Below are 10,126 nucleotides of genomic sequence, written 5' to 3' on the forward strand. Positions count from 1 at the left end.
TGACGGCATCACACTGTCACCTGAAGAGGCCTGACTGCCTGCCATAGTGACCTGGGGGGCACACGGAGAGGGGCTGCTCAGAGCAGAGAGATGGTGGTGATGGCCATAGGTGCCCCTAGCCCAAGAACCAAGGCCGATGTAGGTAGAGCAGGGGGTGATATGTGTATGTTCTCTAAGCCAGCACTGTGACCTAGGATCTCAATACGTGCCCAGTGAGCTTTCCCCACCTGCCCTGGGACAGCAGAGTCCATGCCCAGCTCAAAGGTTCCCACACCCTGTGGTCCATTGGTGGGGCAATTTCATGCCAATCCATCTCCCTGCTCCGCAGGCCACAAGTTGTTGTGGGCATATAGGACCAGCCAGTTCCATATGGGTGCCCAGGGCTTTAGCTCTTCAAGGGCACTGACACCTCCAGAAGCCCAGGCCCCGCTAACTGGGGCAGGGAGAGCGGAGACAGCAGGTACATTAACCTTCATCCAAAGGCACCATCAGGATGCTCACACACCCATGGCTTTGGAGCACAGACATGCCAGGTGCAGGCCCTGGGTCTGAGCCAGGCCGTCTTCCTTGGTGGTGAGCAGGACCTGTCTCTGGGCTGTGCAGCATTCAGATGCATCCGTCAAGAACTGGGTTTCCCACTATGTGGAGGGTCATGCAGCTCCCTGAGCACCCTCGGGGCTCTCGAATCTGACTCAACTAGGACATTCCTCAGAAACGTGGAGCCCTCCCTGTTGTCCTGAAGTGCAAGGCTAGAAGGCAGAGCCCCTGGTTCTGGCTGAAGGTGACTTGTGAGTTCTTCTGTCATGCCTGGTCCAAGCTTTGACTTCAGGGAATGATGCAGCTCTCCTGTGCCCCTGATTTTCCACCTATAAAAGGCCCAGTGTGACAATCTGACCCTCTTCACACAGTGGGAGGAGGTGAGAGCAGGAAAGCCAGACCACAGAAGAGCAAAGCAAGACAAGCCCAGTGTGGACCACACCCAGTGCCTTGATCTGGGTACTTAGTGGGCAAACAGGTGAAGAGGGCTCCTGTTCTGACATCCCATGAAGAATGGACTGACTGGGCCTGGCCGGTGTGGCTCAGTGGTTGAGCCTTCACCTGTGAACCAGGAGGACACATCAGGGCACATGCCCAGGTTGTAGGCTCAATCCCCAGTGTGGGGCATGCAGGAGGCAGCCGATCAATGATCCTCTCTCATCATTGATGTTTCTATCTCTCTCTCCCTCTCCCTTCTTCTCTCTGAAAAAAAAAAAAAAATTAAAGAAAAAGAATGGGCTGACTGAATTTAGTCCAATGCAGTCATTTTGAAAATAAATCAGTGTGGATGAAAAAAGGGCACATGCTAACCTGACTAACTCAGGGAAGACCTGCATGGCAGTTTTGTAAACTCAGAGACCTAACGTAACCACAAAGGATGGTCTGAAATTAAAACTTTAAAAGCCGTTTATGGTGGGTAGTCACGTACTAGGCCAGTATCTTCCCTGACAAAGGTCAATCTTTACCTTAACTGAGCCTATTGTCTTTTTGCATCTACAATAACATGTCTTTGGAATGTCAAAGTAATTTCCCTTTTTTTCCGGACCCCTCAAAACACAAGCACCACTCTGTGGAGACCACAAAGCCCCTCATTGTTATTGAGTTAATTGTTGACTGTTAGCTATCCTGCACCCACCTAAGTAAAAGAAGTGTGTGTCTGTCATTTTATCAAATCCCAGAGGTTTCCCTGCTTTGCCTCCTCCCACTTCCCTAATCTATCACCAATGATTTTATGTAACCCACTTACATCTCCTTCTTTGATTGTAATGTATAAAACAGGGTAAAAAAAACTGCCATTCTCCGGAGCATTATCCCAATCCGTTGAAATTCTGCTCCCTGGCAATTGTCGACAATTTGGCTCAAATGAACTCACAAAAATTCTTTACAGGTTTGAATGTTTCTTATGTTAACACCAGGTTGCATTTTTATGCCCATTTTCTAGAAATAACAACAATTTGCCTTTTACAAGCTTCTTTGTTTTGCTCAGCTTCCCCGTCTCCACCTCCTGGTGGGAAGGGTTTAAGGAGAAGAAGGCAGGGCAAACAGGACAGGTGGGAACCCCAGTCCCCAGAGAGAGCCCCAGGTGACACAGGCAGGCTCTGGCAGTGGCAGCTGAGGTGATAAGGTGAGGGTGGGAGTGGGGTGGGCACATGAGAATTTGTCCCCGGGCACAATGACAGAGCAGAGTCCTTATCAGCTAGGCACCACAGCCATGACTGGATTCTCCAAGACAAAAAAGCACAAGTGACACCCCAGTGCCAGCACCAAATCCTGTTGAAATTGACGAGAGTCCAAATGCTGAGGTCCGTAGCGTGTAAGGGCTCCACCTGGGCATCTCTGGAGGCATCTGCTAACGTGGCCGCCCAAGAGCACAGATGCGCCTGCCCAAGGTTGGGCTCATTAGTCCAATTCTACCTACTGGTAGGTGAGTGTCATCATTCAATGAAACAGGAGTCTCATTTCCCATAAAAGCCCGGGATTACGTGAGGTTTCCCTCTGAAACTCTGAATCACACTGTCCACACCCTACCTTCCTCCGACACCACGAGGGAAATACTCCTCTTAGAAGGAAAAATTTCTATTTCATGAGAGCCCTGGTTATCTCGTCTACCTTTTCCAGTTCTTTCTAGAAGATAAGAGTTGGACAGTGACCTGACCCTCAGGTCTGGGAGGGAATGACCGTGCTCTGGGGCCTCTGGTAGAGTATTTGATCTCTCTCAGCTGAAGGCGCCACTCCCAGTCAGTGAACACAAGTAGCAGTAAAGCCAGGTAATGACGTCTAGACATTGGCCTCTTTGTCTGAATGAGAAGAACTGTGGGTCCCAGCTTGCGTAAAGCTCTGGGACATTTCTGTTAGACCCACACAGTGTTCTTAAAATTCTGAATTACTTCTCACTATTTCAGAAGCATAAGGCTTTACATGAAGATCTGGATTTCTGGCTTCTCTTTAAAAATCGAAATGTCTGGCAACATTCACCCCTCTCTGACTGGGCAATCAGTGGCCACACCAGCACCCTCAGGGGTGCTGCCTTGCTGGCTTCTGTAGCCCAGGGGGCCTCCACTTCACTAAATATCAACCCAGTAGCCCACCCACCTTCCATTTAAAGCCACGAGAGTAAGTTCTTCGGCTGGAATTGATCTGGGGTCTATCTGGGATTCTGTGTGCATTTATCTATATATAAAGTGAGGGGTGTGGAGAGTCCTACTTATAATGTCTTATGAATCTTTCATGCCTCCCCAGTACGTGTCCTCTCTTATTCTTCCCGAGAGAAGCTCACTGTGTATCTGTGGGCAATGAGCTTTAGGAGATGCCAGCAGACTCCTCTGGCCCGGGAATCAACCTGGATGGGTCTGAGCCAGCACCTGGAGCAGCTCAGACGTGGGACTCTACCTATGTGGTGTGAGGGGAAGTACTGGGTGCTTCTGGGAAATTCCTCTCTGCCCTGCAATAGAGAGGCGACAAGCAGTCCTCCAGGCTTCTGAATGGTCTTCTGAGTGCTGGTTGGCAGTCAGGACAAGCTGGCCCACTCAGACGGGTGGAGCCTAAATAGGAAAGGAGCCTGGGTCCTCAAAGCCTCCTTGAACTGCTGACTGAGCCACACCAAGCACCCACCTGAGATTGCTTGTAAGAAATCATTAGCATTTTTAATGGTTTGAGCAACTTATATTTTGGTTGTTACTTGCAGCTGAAAGCACGCGTGCCAGATTTTGGAGTCCAAAAGGTCTTCCTCTCCAGGGCCAGCTCTGACCCGAAGGCCACTCAAGTCCTTCCTGGGCCTTCAGACCTTTGGGCTGTTTGCTGAATCAAAGTTACACACAGTTTAGGGGTCAGACTCTGCTCCTCTCACATGGACTGAAGACAGAACAGTCTTCTAGTTGGAGTATTTCTGGTGGAAGCTTGGGCCTCCCTCTTCGGGGGCTGATGATGAGGGAGGCAGCTTCGTGGAGCAGGAAAGGGCTGCTTTTACATGCAGATATTCCAGGTGAGATGGGGGTTTGGAAGGGTTGACAATGAAACACTCAGAGATACTGGCTGTTGCCTGCTTGTCTAAGCTCCCACGGCCTGCCCTACACCTCAGGGCCCAGGAAAAGCAGGAGCCATAGAGGGCACAGGAGGGCCAGGAGCAGGCAGGGCTGAGCTGCATTCACACCCAGATCCCTCCCGTCACTTTTCTCTTTCCCACGGGAATAAAGCGGGCGGCAGAAATAGGGATGAGGCACCAAGGTGCAGCAGGCTCCGACACGCAGAAGCCATCTCAGACCCTGCGTCCTCTGCTGTTCAGGATAAAACATGCGGGCGCCACATCCTGCAGAGCAATGGTTGCACAGGGCTCCCTACGGCGGAGCCAGACCACCCAGGGCCGCCCACGTTCCCCCACATAGTCCAGTGAGTGCGCATTGTCTCCTTAGCTCTTGTGTTTTAAAGGTAGAAGTGGCTTTGGTGTGCTGAAAATTCTACTCTGAGTCTACAGAAAACAATTGGAATTTACAATGGTGACTAATCTTTAAGAGTTGGGTTGCCACATGCAAAACCAGCAGGTTCCACAGAATTCAATAAAACATACAGCCCTGCCGGCACAGCTCAGTGGTTGAGCATCGACCTATGAATCAGGAGGTCACAGTTCAATTCCCGGTCAGGGCACTTGCCTGGTTGCAGGCTCGATCCCCAGTTGCAGGCTCGATCCCCAGTGTGGGGCGTGCAAGAGGCAGCTGATCAATGATTCTCTCTCATCATTGATGTTTCTACCTCTTTCTCCCTTCCTCTCTGAAATCAATAAAAACATGTTTTGAAATAACTAAATAAGTAAATAAACAAACATACATACATACATATTTCCATTCAACTCAAAGTTGCAAGTTATGGGCAGTGAAGGGTGCAGAATAACAGTAGCTCCTTTTACTAGGAAATGCCATAACTGAATATGTCAATATAGCACATAAAGGATGTGGGTAACTTGATCTGACTAAGGTTTATGCTTGATTTCTTCTCCCCGTAATGCAGCAACCTGATTAAAGACACAGAGGGATAGAGGATTAGCTGCCCTCCTCGGGCCTGGGAAAACTGTCAGCCAGGTGGCAGGTGCAGCCAGCCTCACCATGTCCTGGCACCCACCTGGAAGCTGCCGTGGCCCCAGCCAAAGCTGGCCTCTCCTTCTGCCATAGCCACACCCTTACACTTGGGCCCTGTCACCTCTGCTTTCCCACCTTTCTCACTTCTCTCTTGACTGCAATTTGGATGTCCTGAAGCTGCTTTCACAAAGGCCCCCTGCCCACGAGAGATCACATGGCCCCTATCAGTCCTCAGTTACTGGCCCTCAGATGTTCCTTCTGGAATCCTCCCTCAGGGACCATGGTAATCAGCATCCTCAAGGATCCCTCCCACCTCTCTGGTGGCTAAACCCTTGGGAAGTCCACTCCTGGGTCCCGTCTCCCTCATGTCCTGTGCGTCCTGAACAACATCATTCACACCAAATCCCTATCACCTCGTCCCACAGATGCACATTAGACCTGTTCTTTCAGCTCCAAAGTCAAATAGCAGCTGCTTCCTTCTCACCTGACGTCTCAAAGTCACCAAGACCAAACTCTCACTCACTTTCTGCCCCACCCCACCCCACCCCACCTCCACCTCTAAAACCAGTCACACAGGAAGCACAAGGGGCCTCCTAACCTCCCATCTCCCAAAGCTTCTTTCAGAAAATCTATCGGTGAGCCCTATGGAGTCCTCTTTCTACCTTCCCGGCAACCTCCCCATGCCTCCCCTCCACCCCCTCCCCTGGACCTCTGCACAGTCAGGGGAAATTGTTCTGAACTTTAAACCTGGTCCTTTATTCCCCCACAAACACACACCACAATGAAACACTGCTGGGCCTTTCCACTGCTGCTCTCCAGATAAAAACCAAAATTCTAACATGGCCTGGTCCGTGCTTTTCTCCTTTTTATTTTCATTTCCATGTTCTCTAGCTACAGTTCTGTGGGGCTATCTGGTCCCCTCCACGCGGTCTTTGCAATGCTATGTACACTAGCCTACACATACATGCCAACACAGGTGTGTACACCCACGCACCCATAAACATGTCCACACACACACATGCATACAAACACACACACAGACCAACTAGTTCACTCTTTTAACTCCTTACATCTTGGTGAAGCTTTGCCCGTTTTCCCATAATAGACCCACACTCCCTGTCATTTGCTCTCACAATATACCTCTCCACCTTTTGTTCCTGGAACTCAGCATATTTGCAACGTCACATATGTGTATTTGATAAAGTCTCCCTCCAGTGACTATACACCCCATCAGAGATGGAAACTTGCGTCTTTTGCCCTTGCTGGCTCCCCAGTGCCTGCTATAGGGAGTAGGTGCTGAGTAACTGAGTGAATTCACAAATCCCCAGGATAGGGTAGGGGAGAAAGAGGATCAAGCAGGGAGAAAGGCCGGTCAATCCAATAGGTATTGACAAAGTGCATTGCCAATTGGTTTGAGGTATTTCCATTTCAGGAAGAGCTGTGTTCAAATTAAGAAACCATGGAGGAGGGTTTGTGGCTCCTGGACCCCCAGCACCAGGTTTGCTGCTGGCAAGTCTTTCAGAATGAAAGTGAATGAAAGAAAACCCATGGCTGCTGAGGGCTGGCCTTCCCATGGCTCACCAGACCCTTCTCTCTCCATCCAGTTTCCTTTCTTCATCTGTCAGGATGGGCATGTGCATCCTCAAGGACACACCAAGGAGCGCTGTCCTTCCACGTCATGGTTTCCTCGCTTTGTTAACATCAGGGTGTTTGGATTTCCCAAGCAGCACTGACATGGCGATGTGATTCTCAAGGCCACCACTCAGTGTTCCTTCCTGACTTCCCTCCGTGTCATGGTCTTTTTACAAAGCATGAAAAGCCCCTTTCTGAAATGCACCAGGAAATTCTTCTAAAGGAATAATAGCAACACAAATGTGGTGATCTGAACAGTACTGCGGGGACAGCAAGCATGTGACTTGGCCACTCTCTGGCTGTGTTGCCTTTAAGACAGCCCCCTATGCTTGGAGGTGTGCCACTGTGATCTCACCTCTAAAAGCAGAAAGAGCAGCAGAAATAAAGTGCTTTCTCGAGGCTGCCAGTGAGCCTTCAGGTAAGAAACCCAAGGACTGCAATCCCACAAACACCACTTTTCCTAGTTCCCAGGTGACACTGGGCTGGATCTCCTTCCATCACATGTGAGAATCACCCTGGGAATGTGACAAACCACAGTGACAAGCACCAGCCTGGACCAGACCAGGTAAATCAAACTCACTGAGAGTGAGGCCTGGGCTGGATGTTCTCTAACACACACACACACACACACACACACACACACACACACACAGCATTAAGAAGTACAGGGGTCTGGAACCTTCTGAGTAGTCAGCACACTCTCTGAACTGAGCTGCGGTCTCCCCATCAGAGAGGAAAACAGCTGCATCTCTCTTGGAAGCTCCTTTCCAACCAGCTGGCATTTGCCTGGATGTGTGGGCACTGTGGTGCGGAGGGCCCTTAGGCTGTGCCCTAGAACATCCTGAGCAGAGTGCACAGTGTAGTAACTGGGGCTTCAAAATGCTTTCCCTCACCTTGTCTCATTACTCCTCTTGCTAACCTGCAGGTCAGGTCCTTCTACAATCACATGCTGAGATAAGTGACAGCAATACTCTTTCGGATGGACTACTCTGCCCAAGACAACACCAGGACTATTGGAGGAGCCAGGAGTGATGAAAGAGCGAGGAGTGATAGAGGAGGCAGTAGTGATGGAAAAACAGGGGATGATGGAACCAGGAGTGATGATGGAGGAGCCAGGAGTGATGGAGGAGACAGAAGTGATGGAGGAGACAGGAGTGATGGAAAAACAAGGAATGATGTAGCCAAGAGTGATGATGGAGGAGCCAAGAGTGATGGAGGAGACAGGAGTGAGGAAGAAGTCAGGAAAGGAGTGATGGAAAAACAAGGGATGATGGGACCAGGAGTGACGGAGGAGATAGGAGTGATGCAAGAGGCAGGATTCCTACCTAGACCTGAGGGTGGGTGAGTGGGAACACATAGATGAGCATTTGCCAAGGGTTCTTTATTATTCATTTCTACCTGATGATTTACAGGTTAATGGAGACTATCAGGAAAGGGCATCCTTGCCAGAGTCCTTCACACTCTCTGGGTCAGACACCTACTGAGACTCTGCTGTATTAATTCCATGTTCACACAATGACTTGTACTCAAATGTCTATAGCATATTTATTCATAATAGCAAAAAAACTGTAACAACTCAGATATTTTAACTGCTGAATGATTAAATAAGCTGCGGTCCATCAGTAGCATCAATTCTACTCAGTGACAAGAGAAGATACATCATCTCCAGAGCATTGTGCTGAGTGGGGAAAAAAGAAAGAAAGGAAGAAAGAAAGAAAGAAAGAAAGAAAGAAAGAAAGAAAGAAAGAAAGAAAGAAAGAAAGAAAGCCAGTCCCAGCCCTGACCTGTGTTGTTCAGTGATTAGAATATTGGCTCTTGCACCAAAGGTTTGTAAGAAGATCCCTGGCCTGGTGGGGGTGCATGTGGAAGGCAAGGTTGGAGCGTGTGTAGGAGGCAACCAATCGATGTCTCTCTCACATTAATATTTTTCTTCCTCTCTCTCCACATCCCTTCCACTCTGTAAAAACAAATAAATAAAACAGTGGAAAAAAATACCCTCGGGTGAGGATTAACATCAATAACGAAAAAGCCAGTTCCAAAGATTACATGCTGCATGTTTTCATGGATAGAGTTATAGCAATGAGAAACAGGTTGCTAGTTGCCAGGGGTTGAGGAGCGGGTGGGGGCAGGAGGCAAGTGGGTGTGGTTGAAAAGGACCACAGGAAGTGTCTTTATGGGAATGGAAGTGCTCTGCGTCTAGACTGATCAGTGTCAGCATCCTGGTTGTGATATTGCATTACAGGTCTTCAGGATGTTTTCAGTGGGGAAACTGAAAAGGGGTTACATGGGAAATCACTGTTTTATTTCTTGCAAAATGAATAATCTCAAAATAAAAAGGTCAATTAAAAAAAGAGGAGAGGTCTTGGGCACAAGTTTATTCCCATATTGTGTGAGGCCTGGATGGAAGCGGCTCTATCACCTGTTAGCTGCAAGGAAGCCAAAACCATCCACCGAGACCTGTCAGCATCTGCCCACATCTCAAGAGCAGCATTAGTCCCATGGTTCCCAGGTGTCTTTGGAAGGACCAGAGCTATTGTCCCTGGGAAGGGTGGGGACCAGCCTATGCAGAGAAGTGCAGGGAGCCATCAAATGGGGCTGTCAGGGCAGCATCAACTGTACTACTTTGAGATGTGCCACTGTCAGCACAACAGCCACTCCTCTATGGGCCTTGCCTCCAGAAGTTCCTGTGAAAATAGTAACACATTACAGAGACAAAATAACTCAACTACTATTGTAACATCAGGGCTTACAAGGGTTTCCAGTGAAGGACCAGAGAGTAAATGTTTTCAGCTTTGTGGGTCATATGGACACTGTTGCAACGACTTAACTCTGTCTTTGTAGCTCAAAATTAGCCACAGACAATATGTAAATAAATGGGTCTGTGTTCTAATAAAACTTTATTTACAAAAATAGGCAGAGGGGTGGATTTGGCCTCCAGATCATGGTTTGCCAAACTCCTGTTTATATTTAAACTAGAGGCCCAGTGCACAAAATTCATGCACTTGGCGGGGGGGGGGGGGGGTTCCCCAGCTTGGTCTGTGCCCTCTCACAGTGCGGGAGCCCCTCGATCAATCTCCCCAAAGAGGTAGGCCCTGCCCACCCATCCGGGGCTCCTCGATGGATTGCCTCAAAGAGGTAGGCCGGAGCCTCAAGACCTGCTGCTGCTCAGCACACACAGCATCAAATCCCCTCCCACCAGTGTGTTCCTCGCCACGCATGCAGCCCTGCCCACCCACGTGCGCCCGCTGCTTACACAGCCTCCTGGTGATGGATTGTTATGGCGTGATGGCATCACAGTGTGAGGGCGTGATGACCACATAGGCTTTTATTAGTATAGATAATGTTTTGGCAGTTTGCACAGCATGTCCACCCAGCCACCACCTATGGGC

Source organism: Myotis lucifugus, unplaced genomic scaffold, assembly GCF_000147115.1.
Source record: "Myotis lucifugus unplaced genomic scaffold, Myoluc2.0 scaffold_214, whole genome shotgun sequence".
Lineage (NCBI taxonomy): Eukaryota > Metazoa > Chordata > Mammalia > Chiroptera > Vespertilionidae > Myotis > Myotis lucifugus.